The 14,374-nt window shown below is 49.8% G+C and overlaps 1 pseudogene; it reads left to right on the top strand.

Moving 5' to 3' along the window:
- The first annotated feature begins 2,146 nt into the window (after positions 1-2,146).
- LOC144773891 (uncharacterized) overlaps positions 2,147-14,374 on the top strand; it is a 69,414-nt pseudogene continuing 57,186 nt past the window's right edge.

Below are 14,374 nucleotides of genomic sequence, written 5' to 3' on the forward strand. Positions count from 1 at the left end.
GCAGCCACGAAGGAAGCTTTGCACCAGGATATTGGTCAGGTGGCGACGGGGCTGGGGCTTCTGCGTGCAGATCATGCGAAGCTGGTGGACAGGGTCAAGGAAACAGAAGATACCCTGAAAACTGTCGTACCGGCTCAGAAATCAATGGAGGGACGGCTCACGGACGCGATGGAGCGGATACACGCCCTGGAAAGGAGGGCAGAGGACGCAGAAAACCGCAACCGGCGGAATAATGTGCGCTTGGTGGGCCTTCCGGAAAAAAAGGAGGGCACGGACATGGTGGGCTTCCTGACCGACTGGCTGCAAACGGTGGTTGCCCCGGAGGGCCTATCTCCCTTCTTCACCTTGGAACGGGCGCACCGTGTGCCTTCCCGGCCCCCACGTGAGGGCCTACCGCCCCGCCCAGTGATCTTCAAACTACTCCACTATAGAGACAGAGACTGGCTCCTGCAGCGGGCCAGAGATGCAGGCCCATTTCAAGTGGACAACAGTAGGGTCACACTGTTCCCGGACTACACGTTTGAGACCCAGAGGCAGCGGGCCACCTTCCTCTCTATTAAAAAGGAGCTACGCACAGAGGGGCTGAAGTATTCGCTGTTATTCCCGGCCAAACTCCGAGTGATTGTGGATGAGAAAGCGTTGTTTTTCGAAACTTCAGCAGAAGCGTGGACTTGGTGGGACTCCTACAGGGCGGGAACAGACGGGGCCCGGTCCCGGGCGGAGGAGGAGTACCAGAACCACTCAATCAGGCGATCACGTAGGCTTCGTAGCCGTGGCAGAGGGCCCAGGAGGCCAACGACCTCGCAGACTGAGGAAGAACGGAAGGCGGCACTACTGGCGGTGAAAGAGGTGTCGGGAACAGCGCCGGCCCTATCGACAAGGGACTCGGCCTCGGAGGCCCTGGCTACGGGCTCGGACACTGACTTGTCGGGGTTGGAGGGCGCCAGGGGCCCGAAGGTCACGCCGCAGACATCGGGAGAGATCATCGGACCCTGATAGCTGTCCACGAAAGTGGTGAGATATGACTTTGAAGGTGATGCCTCCACAAACACTGGGACAGACCACTGTAAGACCTTTCTTTTACGAGTCACATTGAGTATTAATGGGCAAGGGGTTGGGGGACGGGTTTGGTAAGGGTCAGTAGCCAGTTCACGTGCCACAGGGCCCATAAGGCCTCCGTGGTGTTTACTACGGACTAAATAGTTTCGTGGGCACGTTTGCTCACAGGTTTGGATGGGAGTGACTACTTTGCAGTTAGGTCCTATTCTGGGGGTGGGAGGGCCTGGGGTAGTTGGGGAGACCCGAGGTGGGGTTAGGGGTGGGGGGAAGGGGGGGGCGTTGGGGACGGGGAGGGGCGGGATGGTGTCAGGTGTCCGGGTGCGAACTGTTATTGGACTGCAACGACTATATTGGGGCAATGGCTAGTATGGGTTCACTGAAATGTGTGTCCTGGAATGTGCGGGGACTGAATTCGATGGCGAGGAGGCATAAGGTACATTCCCACCTAGTTCGCAGAGGGGTGCACATCGCCTTTTTGCAGGAGACCCATTTAACCAAGAAGGAAGGGGCTGCTCTGCAGCGGAGATGGAGAGGGCACCTGTTTCACACCACATACTCGGGGTTTGCTAGAGGGACACTAATTTGGATCCGGGCGGGGGTTCCCTTCCAGGTCACTAGGCACACTGTGGACCCAGATGGGAGATATGTGGCAGTTGAGGGGTTGCTCAGGGGCCGCCAGATAGTCCTTTGTAGCGCCTATGCACCGAACGTAGAGCAGGCTTCATACTTTACCAGGTTATCCAGGCTGTTGGCCTCTTATTTAACTGGGCCGGTGCTGATGGGGGGGGACTTCAACTCTATCGAGGATACCACTTTAGACAGATCGCATCCACCACTGAAGGCATCTCCGGTACACAGGCTAGCGAAACACAGATCTACTTGGCAGGGGCGGTGGGACCTGACAGACGCTTGGCGTGCGCAACACCCGACTGAGCGGGATTACTCCTTCCACTCGGGTATACACGACCTTCATGTCCGCATAGATGCGTTCCTGTGCTCCCGCTCGGTATTACCGTCGGTGGCCCGAACGGAATACCTGGCGCGAACGATATCGGACCACAACCCCTTGCTCCTCACGCTGGCCTGGATGGACGAGGTCTCACCGATCCCGACATGGCGGCTTCGTCCAGATACGCTAGATGACCCACCGTTCAGCGGAGCATTGGAGGAGAGGATCTCCCAGTACTTCGTGGAGAACGAGGGAACTGCCTCTTCCAGGGCCGTGGAATGGGACGCGTTGAAGGTAGTGGTGAGGGGGCACTGTATAGGGAAGTTTGCGGGTGCGCGGCGGACGCTAGTAGATGACCTGGACAAGGCTGAGCGAACTCTGCGAGTGGTTGAGAAACAGAGGCCCAACCGCCCTGATTTGCAGGACAGGGTATGCGCTGCGCGGGAGGCGGTGGCGGTAGTGGTGGAGCGCCTCCGTAGTTTTGATTACAAAACGTACCTAACTAAGGCGCTTGCGGAGGGGGACAAAACGGGGACGCTCCTGGCCTGGCTAGCTAACCCCAGTAGGGGCGCAGCTCCGATACTATCCATGGTGAATGCAGATGGCTCTTCATCCACCTCCCAACCAGATATATTGCGTTGTTTCACAACATATTACGAAAGGTTATATGGGAGGGAACTAGTGGACCGAGCCGAGATGACTGACGCCTTGCTGTCGGAGACCCAACTGCCACACCTCGAGCAAGAACAAGCAGAAGCCCTCGGGGGCCCGATTGACCTAACGGAGATTAGAGGGGCCATTAAAAGAATGGCACGCAACAAGACACCGGGTGTGGATGGACTGCCAGTGGAATTTTATGGCAAATATATAGATATCCTAGCGCCACGCCTCCAGCTCGTATACCGCGAGGCGCACGAGAAGGGGGAGTTGCCCCGCTCGATGCGCGAGGCGATTATGGTCCCCTTACTGAAACCGCGTAGGGACGGCACTGATCCGGCGTCGTACCGACCTTTGTCGATGCTGACGACAGATTATAAAATACTAAGCACTATATTAGCCGCCAGGTTGGTGTCCCACATGCAGGACTTGATTCACAAGGACCAGTCAGGCTTCATACCCACCAGAAACACGTCACACAATATCCGCAGGTTGCTGAGGCTTGTGGCGGACCCTCCACCGCTCGCCAGAGCCCCTATGGTCATGGCGATAGACATAGAGAAGGCCTTCGATAGCCTGGATTGGTGCTACCTGTACAAGGTGCTGCACAGTTTTGGTATAGGTGAGGGGTATGTGCGATGGACGAAAGTGCTCTATGCGTCGGTTGGAGCCAGGGTGCGGGTAGGAGCGCTGATATCAGATCACTATGCAGTGCATAAGGGTACTAGGCAGGGGTGTGCACTCTCCCCCCTCTTATTTGCCCTCGCGATGGAACCATTGGCAGCGCTGGCCCGGGGAGGAGAGTATTACCAGGGGCTGGAAGTCGGCGGGATCCACCACTACATATCGTTGTACGCAGACGACCTCCTGCTGTTCTTGGACAATGCAGAGGAAGCGGTGGAGGGGGCGGAGCGCCTTTTGGCGCGATTCGGAGAGGTCTCAGGCCTGAAAGTGAATTGGGCAAAGACGTGCCTCTTCCCACTCCGGAAAGCGGAGCGATGTCCCTGGGCCCGCCCCAAACTCCGTTGGGAGCCGGACTGCCTCCCTTATTTAGGAGTGCACGTCTACCATGATCCCGCTGACCTGCTGGAAGGCAACGTCGGCCGCTGTATTCGTACGTTACAAGGGAATATGGCCTTTTGGGCCACTCTTCCGCTGTCCGTGACAGGTCGGGTATCCCTGCTTAAAATGATAGCCCTACCGAGGTTGTTATATATCTTTAGGACTCTCCCAGTGTGGGTACCGGGAAGCGTCTTTCGTCGCCTGAAATCACAGATAGTGTCCTTTCTGTGGGGTGCTGGTAGGAGGAGGATAGCTTTGGCGACCCTGACCCGCCCGAAGAACGAGGGCGGCCTCGCGGTTCCGGACTTCGAGCTCTATTATTTAGCTGCCCAGCTGCAGTTTTTCACACAGGAGGTAGCAAGGGTGTACCGGGGCCCGGAACAGGAGAGGGACACTGGCACCCCCCGCCATGTACTGGCGTTTATCACCCTGCAACAGAAACTCCTACTACGGGGATTATCCCAGGAGGAACGGACGCTGAGGCTCTGTTGGAATCGCATGCAGAGGCGAGCGGGTCCGGGTCATCCATATGCGCCTGAGATCCCACTAGGTATGTTAACAGCGTTTCCGCACGGTGGTGACTGGTCGAACCTCCAGAACTGGGAGGAGGCTGGCCTGCATGTGGTGGGGGACCTATACTCTGATGGGGTGCTCATGCCTTACCAGGCCTTGCAGGAACAGTACGACCTTCCTAGGGGTGATTATCTTTTGCATGCGGCCGTGGTGCGCGTGATCCAGACGCACTGGGGGGAAGGGCTGCTTGAACCTCCAACGTCACCTGCATGCCAATACACAATGATGGCTGCGGGAACGATTAAGGCAGTCACATGTCTACACTCTAGACTACTCGAGGCTAATCTACAACCCCTGACGCGACTTAAAACCCAATGGGAGACGGACCTGCAGAAGGGAATCCCGGACACTACGTGGGCTCAGCTGGTTCAGAGGGCCAGGAAAAGCACCAGAAACGCCCGCTTTCAATTAATACACCTCTACATACTTCATAGGGCCTACCTTACCCCGCAGAAAATATCACAATACTTTGGCGCAGAAGACGCAGCGTGCCCCAGATGTGCGCTGTTAGGCGCGGACTTACTGCATATGCTGCGGGGCTGTCCGTACCTACAGGACTTCTGGAGGGAAGTGGGCGACACCTTGAACGAAGCCACAGACAGGGACCTGTTATATGACAGTGCGACTACAATCTTACACTGGTTCCCACACACACGCAACACTAAACTGACGAGCAAATTCATAGACATGGGCCTACTTATTGCTAAGAGGGAACTTACCAGGGGATGGAAATCAAAGACGGCGCCAACACACCGGAAATGGCTGGCCGAATTCCAGAAATGGGCGGCAGCAGAAAGCACAATCAGATACCAGTTGGCACGTAGAGGGTCAGACGAGAAAGCTCAGGAAACAGCGCTAGCATGGGAAATTTTGGTCCAGGCACTCAGGGACGATGCAGTGGAGAGTGAGGAGGAAGAGGACATAGATGACCCCGGGATCCAAGGGGAGGCAATGCCGATCCCGGCACCTACCACGGACACACACACTCCATGATTTACTCTACAATCCGTAGCTAGCCCACATACTTCAATGCACTTTTACCGAACACAGGCACTGGACACCGCAGCACACCGGAGGGGAGGGGGGGGGGAACGAGGGGGGAGGGGAGGGAGTTACACTGCCCCAACGACACCAGGAATCATAGTACACACTATTGAGATGCTAGAGGGGAGGGTTTGGTTTACAAAAAAAGTTAAAAGCAGAAGGCGGTTGACCACTGAATAAGCCACCACTGAGTAATGTGGAAGAGTGTTGATTGCAATCGTTGCCACCCGGCCTCAGGGATGCGGGTTACGAGGCTGTGTACATACTATTTGGTTCCATGGTGAACGCTAAGGTCCCGCACAAACAAAACTGTGTATACACTATCGTGTGAATTTTGGAATCTGCAATAAAAACTGTTTTACAAAAAAAAAAAGGGATCCGCGCCAAATTTGCGTCCTTTTCTTCCAACATCATGGGGATTCTAAAGGCGCCCAGGGTTTGTGGATTCCCTTGGAGGGGTCCCAGAAATTAACCAAAATATAGTGTTTTTTTTGTTTTTTTCAGAAAAATGGGAAAAACGGGCTGCAAATGAAAGCCTCTGGCTTTTTCCCTGAATATGGTATCAAAAAAGGGTTTGTGGGGCTGAATTCTCCATTTTCTCAGCTTTTAGGGAATGACAGTGTTTTGTCAGAGAACCGAAATTTTTCACTCAGTTTTGGCATTTTTCTGGGACATAGCCTATTTTTGCTATTTTTAGAGCTTTCCACCTCCTTCCAGTTAATGGTAGAAATGAGTTTGAAAGCAATAATGGATCCTGGAAAGCTTTACATTTCCGAAAAATAGACAACATTATGAATTCAGAAAGGGGTCATTTGTCTAAATCCATGAAGGTTTCGTTATAGAAACTAACAGTTAGATATTGGAATATTTGAAAATTTGTTAAAAACAACGGCCTTTTGTCTCAACGTTTTCACCTATAACTTTCTCTAATTTTGACAGCTCTTGGAAAGCAATATACCGTTACATCCGTTAGACCTTCCTGGTTGTGGGGATATATGGGACTTGTAGTTTCACCAAGAACCCGACGAACCCAGATCCAAAAACTGAGCAGCAACTTGCAATGGTATTTTTTCATTTACTGGGTATAGTGCACTTTGTCTTGGAAAATGTACACATGGAATAATCTGCATGAAAGACACCTATGTATGTATGAATTGGGTACAAATTATAGAGTTCAGAAACAGTATATAATTGCACATTTTCAAAGTTGGGAATACTCATACTAGCATGAGAATTATTGGTCATTTTTCATAAAGTTTTTTTTTCTACACAATATCTTTCATTCAAAGGGAGAAATGCAAGAAAGCTCAATTGGTAATAACAGTTGATTTACAAATCTGAATTACCCCAAGTGTCCCGATAAAAACGGTACCTCACTTGTGTGGGTCGGCCTTGTGCCTGCGACAGGAAACGGCGCAAAATGCAACGTGCTCACACCTAAATTTTGCAGTTACAAATTGACCCTTTTTTGGCAAAGTGCCTACCTGTAGTTTTTGCACCCTAGTTCTTCCGGCACCTAGGGAAACCTAGCAAACCTATACATTTTTGAAAAGTAGACACCCAGGGGAATTCAGGATGGGATGACTCGACTGCCTACCACCAGGTTTTGTTACCCAGAATCCCTTGCAAATCTCAGATTTTGACAAAAAAAACACATTTTCCTCACATTTCTGTGGTGGAAAGTTCTGGAATCTGCGTGGATCAACAAATTTCCACCCACCCAGCGTGCCCCCAGGTCTCCCAAAAACAATGGTACCTCACTTGTGTGGGTCGGCCTTGTGCCTACGACGGGAAACGGCACAAAATGCAACGTGGTCGCTCCTCAATTTCCCAGTGAAATCTTAAGCTCTTTGGACAAAGAGACTACCTTTTGTTTTTGAGCCGTAGCTCAACCAGCACCTAGGGAAACCTAGCAAACCTATACATTTTTTAAAACTAGACACCCAGGGCAATTCAGGATGGGGTGACTCGTCTGCCTACCCCCAGGTTTTGTTACCCAGAATCCCTTGCAAACATAAATATTTGACCAAAAAAACACATTTTCCTCACATTTCTGTGGTGGAAAGTTCTGGAATCTGCGTGGATCAACAAATTTCCACCCACCCAGCGTGCCCCTAGGTCTCCTGAAAAAAATGGTACATCACTTGCGTGGGTAGGCATAGTGGCTGCGACATGAAACCGCGCAAAACGCAGCATGGTCGCATCTCAATTTCCCAGTGAAATTTAGCACGATTCGGACAAAAAGACTACCTTTTGTTTTTGCGCCGTAGCTCTGCCAGCACCTAGGGAAACCTAGCAACCCTATACATTTTTGAAAACTAGACAACCAGGGCAATTCAGGATGGGGTGACTCGTCTGCCTACCCCCAGGTTTTGTTACCCAGAATCCCTTTCAAACAAAAAAATTTGACCAAAAAAACACATTTTCCTCACATTTCTGTGGTGGAAAGTTCTGGAATCTGTGTGGATCAACAAATTTCCACCCACCCAGCGTGCCCCCAGGTCTCCCGAAAAAAAATGGTACCCCACTTGCGTGGGTAGGCATAGTGGCTGCGACATGAAACAGCGCAAAACGCAGCATGGTCGCACCTCAATTTCCCAGTGAAATTTTGCACGATTTGGACAAAAAGACTACCTTTTGTTTTTGCGCCGTAGCTCTGCCAGCACCTAGGGAAACCTAGCAAACCTATACATTTCTGAAAACTAGACACCCAGGGCAATTCAGGATGGGGTGACTCGTCTGCCTACCCCCAGGTTTTGTTACCCAGAATCCCTTTCAAACAAAAAAATTTGACCAAAAAAACAAATTTTCCTCACATTTCTGTGGTGGAAAGTTCTGGAATCTGCGTGGATCAACAAATTTCCATCCATCCAGTGTGCCCCCAGGTCTCCCGAAAAAAATGGTACCTCACTTGCGTGGGTAGGCATAGTGGCTGCGACATGAAACAGCGCAAAACGCAGCATGGTCGCACCTCAATTTCACAGTGAAATTTAGCACGATTCGGACAAAAAGACTACCTTTTGTTTTTGCGCCGTAGCTCTGCCAGCACCTAGGGAAACCTAGCAAACCTATACATTTCTGAAAACTAGACACGCAGGGCACTTCAGGATGGGGTGACTCGTCTGCCTACCCCCAGGTTTTGTTACCCAGAATCCCTTTCAAACAAAAACATTTGACCAAAAAAACACATTTTCCTCACATTTCTGTGGTGGAAAGTTCTGGAATCTGCGTGGATCAACAAATTTCCATCCACCCAGTGTGCCCCCAGGTCTCCCGAAAAAAATGGTACCTCACTTGCGTGGGTAGGCATAGTGGCTGCGACATGAAACAGCGCAAAACGCAGCATGGTCGCACCTCAATTTCCCAGTGAAATTTTGCACGATTCGGACAAAAAGACTACCTTTTGTTTTTGCGCCGTAGCTCTGCCAGCACCTAGGGAAACCTAGCAAACCTATACATTTCTGAAAACTAGACACCCAGGGCAATTCAGGATGGGGTGACTCGTCTGCCTACCCCCAGGTTTTGTTACCCAGAATCCCATTCAAACAAAAAAATTTGACCAAAAAACACATTTTCCTCACATTTCTGTGGTAGAAAGTTCTGGAATCTGCGTGGATCAACAAATTTCCATGCACCCAGTGTGCCCTCAGGTCTCCCGAAAAAAATGGTACCTCACTTGCGTGGGTAGGCATAGTGGCTGCGACATGAAACAGCGCAAAACGCAGCATGGTCGCACCTCAATTTCCCAGTGAAATTTAGCACGATTCGGACAAAAAGACTACCTTTTGTTTTTACGCCGTAGCTCTGCCAGCACCTAGGGAAACCTAGCAAACCTATACATTTCTGAAAACTAGACACCCAGGGCAATTCAGGATGGGGTGACTCGTCTGCCTACCCCCAGGTTTTGTTACCCAGAATCCCTTACAAACATAAAAATTTGACCAAAAAAACACATTTTCCTCACATTTCTGTGGTGGAAAGTTCTGGAATCTGCGTGGATCAACAAATTTCCACCCACCCAGCGTGCCCCCAGGTCTCTCGAAAAAAATGGTACCTCACTTGCGTGGGTAGGCATAGTGGCTGCGACATGAAACAGCGCAAAACGCAGCATGGTCGCACCTCAATTTCCCAGTGAAAGTTTGCACGATTCGGACAAAAAGACTACCTTTTGTTTTTGCGCCGTAGCTCTGCCAGCACCTAGGGAAACCTAGCAAACCTATACATTTCTGAAAACTAGACACCCAGGGCAATTCAGGATGGGGTGACTCGTCTGCCTACCCCCAGGTTTTGTTACCCAGAATCCCTTTCAAACAAAAAAATTTAACCCAAAAAACACATTTTCCTCACATTTCTGTGGTGGAAAGTTCTGGAATCTGCGTGGATCAACAAATTTCCATCCACCCAGTGTGCCCCCAGGTCTCCCGAAAAAAATGGTACCTCACTTGCGTGGGTAGGCATAGTGGCTGCGACATGAAACAGCGCAAAACGCAGCATGGTCGCACCTCAATTTCCCAGTGAAATTCTGCACGATTCGGACAAAAAGACTACCTTTTGTTTTTGCGCCGTAGCTCTGCCAGCACCTAGGGAAACCTAGCAAACCTATACATTTATGAAAACTAGACACCCAGGGCAATTCAGGATGGGGTGACTCGTCTGCCTACCCCCAGGTTTTGTTACCCAGAATCCCTTGCAAACATAAATATTTGACCAAAAAAACACATTTTCCTCACATTTCTGTGGTGGAAAGTTCTGGAATCTGCGTGGATCAACAAATTTCCACCCACCCAGCGTGCCCCTAGGTCTCCCGAAAAAAATGGTACCTCACTTGCGTGGGTAGGCATAGTGGCTGCGACATGAAACCGCGCAAAACGCAGCATGGTCGCATCTCAATTTCCCAGTGAAATTTAGCACGATTCAGACAAAAAGACTACCTTTGGTTTTGCGCCGTAGCTCTGCCAGCACCTAGGGAAACCTAGCAACCCTATACATTTTTGAAAACTAGACAACCAGGGCAATTCAGGATGGGGTGACTCGTCTGCCTACCCCCAGGTTTTGTTACCCAGAATCCCTTTCAAACAAAAGAATTTGACCAAAAAAACACATTTTCCTCACATTTCTGTGGTGGAAAGTTCTGGAATCTGTGTGGATCAACAAATTTCTACCCACCCAGCGTGCCCCCAGGTCTCCCGAAAAAAATGGTACCCCACTTGCGTGGGTAGGCATAGTGGCTGCGACATGAAACAGCGCAAAACGCAGCATGGTCGCACCTCAATTTCCCAGTGAAATTTTGCACGATTTGGACAAAAAGACTACCTTTTGTTTTTGCGCCGTAGCTCTGCCAGCACCTAGGGAAACCTAGCAAACCTATACATTTCTGAAAACTAGACACCCAGGGCAATTCAGGATGGGGTGACTCGTCTGCCTACCCCCAGGTTTTGTTACCCAGAATCCCTTTCAAACAAAAACATTTGACCAAAAAAACACATTTTCCTCACATTTCTGTGGTGGAAAGTTCTGGAATCTGCGTGGATCAACAAATTTCCATCCACCCAGTGTGCCCCCAGGTCTCCCGAAAAAAATGGTACCTCACTTGCGTGGGTAGGCATAGTGGCTGCGACATGAAACAGCGCAAAACGCAGCATGGTCGCACCTCAATTTCCCAGTGAAATTTTGCACGATTCGGACAAAAAGACTACCTTTTGTTTTTGCGCCGTAGCTCTGCCAGCACCTAGGGAAACCTAGCAAACCTATACATTTCTGAAAACTAGACACCCAGGGCAATTCAGGATGGGGTGACTCGTCTGCCTACCCCCAGGTTTTGTTACCCAGAATCCCTTTCAAACAAAAAAATTTGACCAAAAAAACACATTTTCCTCACATTTCTGTGGTGGAAAGTTCTGGAATCTGCGTGGATCAACAAATTTCCATGCACCCAGTGTGCCCCTAGGTCTCCCGAAAAAAATGGTACCTCACTTGCGTGGATAGGCATAGTGGCTGCGACATGAAACAGCGCAAAACGCAGCATGGTCGCACCTCAATTTCCCAGTGAAATTTTGCACGATTCGGACAAAAAGACTACCATTTGTTTTTGCGCTGTAGCTCTGCCAGCACCTAGGGAAACCTAGCAAACCTATACATTTCTGAAAACTAGACACCCAGGGCAATTCAGGATGGGGTGACTCGTCTGCCTACCCCCAGGTTTTGTTACCCAGAATCCCTTTCAAACAAAAAAATTTGACCAAAAAAACACATTTTCCTCACATTTCTGTGGTGGAAAGTTCTGGAATCTGCGTGGATCAACAAATTTCCACCCACCCAGCGTGCCCCCAGGTCTCCCGAAAAAAATTGGTACCTCACTTGCATGGGTAGGCATAGTGGCTGCGACATGAAACAGCGCAAAACGCAGCATGGTCGCACCTCAATTTCCCAGTGAAATTTAGCACGATTCGGACAAAAAGACTACCTTTTGTTTTTGCGCCGTAGCTCTGCCAGCACCTAGGGAAACCTAGCAAACCTATACATTTCTGAAAACTAGACACCCAGGGCAATTCAGGATGGGGTGACTCGTCTGCCTACCCCCAGGTTTTGTTACCCAGAATCCCTTACAAACATAAAAATTTGACCAAAAAAACACATTTTCCTCACATTTCTGTGGTGGAAAGTTCTGGAATCTGCGTGGATCAACAAATTTCCACCCACCCAGCGTGCCCCCAGGTCTCCCGAAAAAAATGGTACCTCACTTGCATGGGTAGGCATAGTGGCTGCGACATGAAACAGCGCAAAACGCAGCATGGTCGCACCTCAATTTCCCAGTGAAATTTTGCACGATTCGGACAAAAAGACTACCTTTTGTTTTTGCGCCGTAGCTCTGCCAGCACCTAGGGAAACCTAGCAAACCTATACATTTCTGAAAACAAGACACCCAGGGCAATTCAGGATGGGGTGACTCGTCTGCCTACCCCCAGGTTTTGTTACCCAGAATCCCTTACAAACATAAAAATTTGACCAAAAAAACACATTTTCCTCACATTTCTGTGGTGGAAAGTTCTGGAATCTGCGTGGATCAACAAATTTCCACCCACCCAGCGTGCCCCCAGGTCTCCCGAAAAAAATGGTACCTCACTTGCGTGGGTAGGCATAGTGGCTGCGACATGAAACAGCGCAAAACGCAGCATGGTCGCACCTCAATTTCCCAGTGAAATTTTGCACGATTCGGACAAAAAGACTACCTTTTGTTTTTGCGCCATAGCTCTGCCAGCACCTAGGGAAACCTAGCAAACCTATACATTTCTGAAAACTAGACACCCAGGGCAATTCAGGATGGGGTGACTCGTCTGCCTACCCCCAGGTTTTGTTACCCAGAATCCCTTACAAACATAACATTTGACCAAAAAAACACATTTTCCTCACATTTCTGTGGTGGAAAGTTCTGGAATCTGCGTGGATCAACAAATTACCACCCACCCAGCGTGCCCCCAGGTCTCCCGAAAAAAATGGTACCTCACTTGTGTGGGTAGGCATAGTGGCTGCGACATGAAACAGCGCAAAACGCAGCATGGTCGCACCTCAATTTCCCAGTGAAATTTTGCACGATTCGGACAAAAAGACTACCTTTTGTTTTTGCGCCGTAGCTCTGCCAGCACCTAGGGAAACCTAGCAAACCTATACATTTCTGAAAACTAGACACCCAGGGCAATTTAGGATGGGGTGACTCGTCTGCCTACCCCCAGGTTTTGTTACCCAGAATCCCTTACAAACATAAAAATTTGACCAAAAAAACACATTTTTCTCACATTTCTGTGGTGGAAAGTTCTGGAATCTGCGTGGATCAACAAATTTCCACCCACCCAGCGTGCCCCCAGGTCTCCCGAAAAAAATGGTACCTCACTTGCGTGGGTAGGCATAGTGGCTGCGACATGAAACAGCGCAAAACGCAGCATGGTCGCACCTCAATTTCCCAGTGAAATTTAGCACGATTCGGACAAAAAGACTACCTTTTGTTTTTGCGCCGTAGCTCTGCCAGCACCTAGGGAAACCTAGCAAACCTATACATTTTTGAAAACTAGACACCCAGGGGAATTCAGGATGGGGTGACTCGTCTGCCTACCCCCAGGTTTTGTTACCCAGAATCCCTTACAAACATAAAAACTTGACCAAAAAAACACATTTTCCTCACATTTCTGTGGTGGAAAGTTCTGGAATCTGCGTGGAGCAACAAATTTCCACTCACCCAGCGTGCCCCCAGGTCTCCCGAAAAAAACGGTACCTCACTTGCGTGGATAGACATAGTGGCTGCAACAGGAAACGGTTCAAATCGTACGGTGGTGAATTTACATTACCTTATTGCAAAACTACCTTGATTTTGGGGTGGGGATCTGAATTTGTGGCCCGGGGCTCGGTGGTATTCTTTGCAAAGTAACAAACCCAAACAGTTCTGAAAACTAGACACCTGGGGGAGTCCAGGGAGGTATGGCATGCATGGGTCCCCCAATGTTTTCCTACCCAGAACTCTCTGCAAACCTTAAAATTAGGTAAAAATTGCCCTTTTCCAAACTTTTTGGCGTGGGATCGCCGTGCCGGCAAAAAAGTCGTACCACCCTGCGTTCCCCTTGTTCTCCCGAGTAAAAGGATACCTCACTTGTGTGGGTGCCCCAAAGCAGAACACCCCAAAAATGAATTTTGAAAAAAGTAGTTTTTACTCACATTTACGTTTTACAAATTAAGCACCCCAGCCTAAGTCACTTGCCTTTGGTCCACCCACACAAGTGAGTTATCATTTTACTCGGGAGAACAAGGGAAACGCTGGGTGGTAGGACATTTGTTCCGGCAGCGAGATCCCACCCAAAAAAGTATGGAAAAGTGGGTTTTTGGACCAAAATTTCAGGTTTGCAGGGGTTTCTGGGTAGGAAAACATTGGGGGACCCACGCATGCCATACCACCCTGGACTCCCCCGGGTGTCTAGTTCTCAGAACTGTTTGGGTTTGGTAGTTTCCAAAGATGCCTGCCAAGCCCCGGGCCAAAAGCTCAGG

The sequence above is a fragment of the Lissotriton helveticus genome, chromosome 8, assembly GCF_964261635.1.
Source record: "Lissotriton helveticus chromosome 8, aLisHel1.1, whole genome shotgun sequence".
NCBI lineage: Eukaryota > Metazoa > Chordata > Amphibia > Caudata > Salamandridae > Lissotriton > Lissotriton helveticus.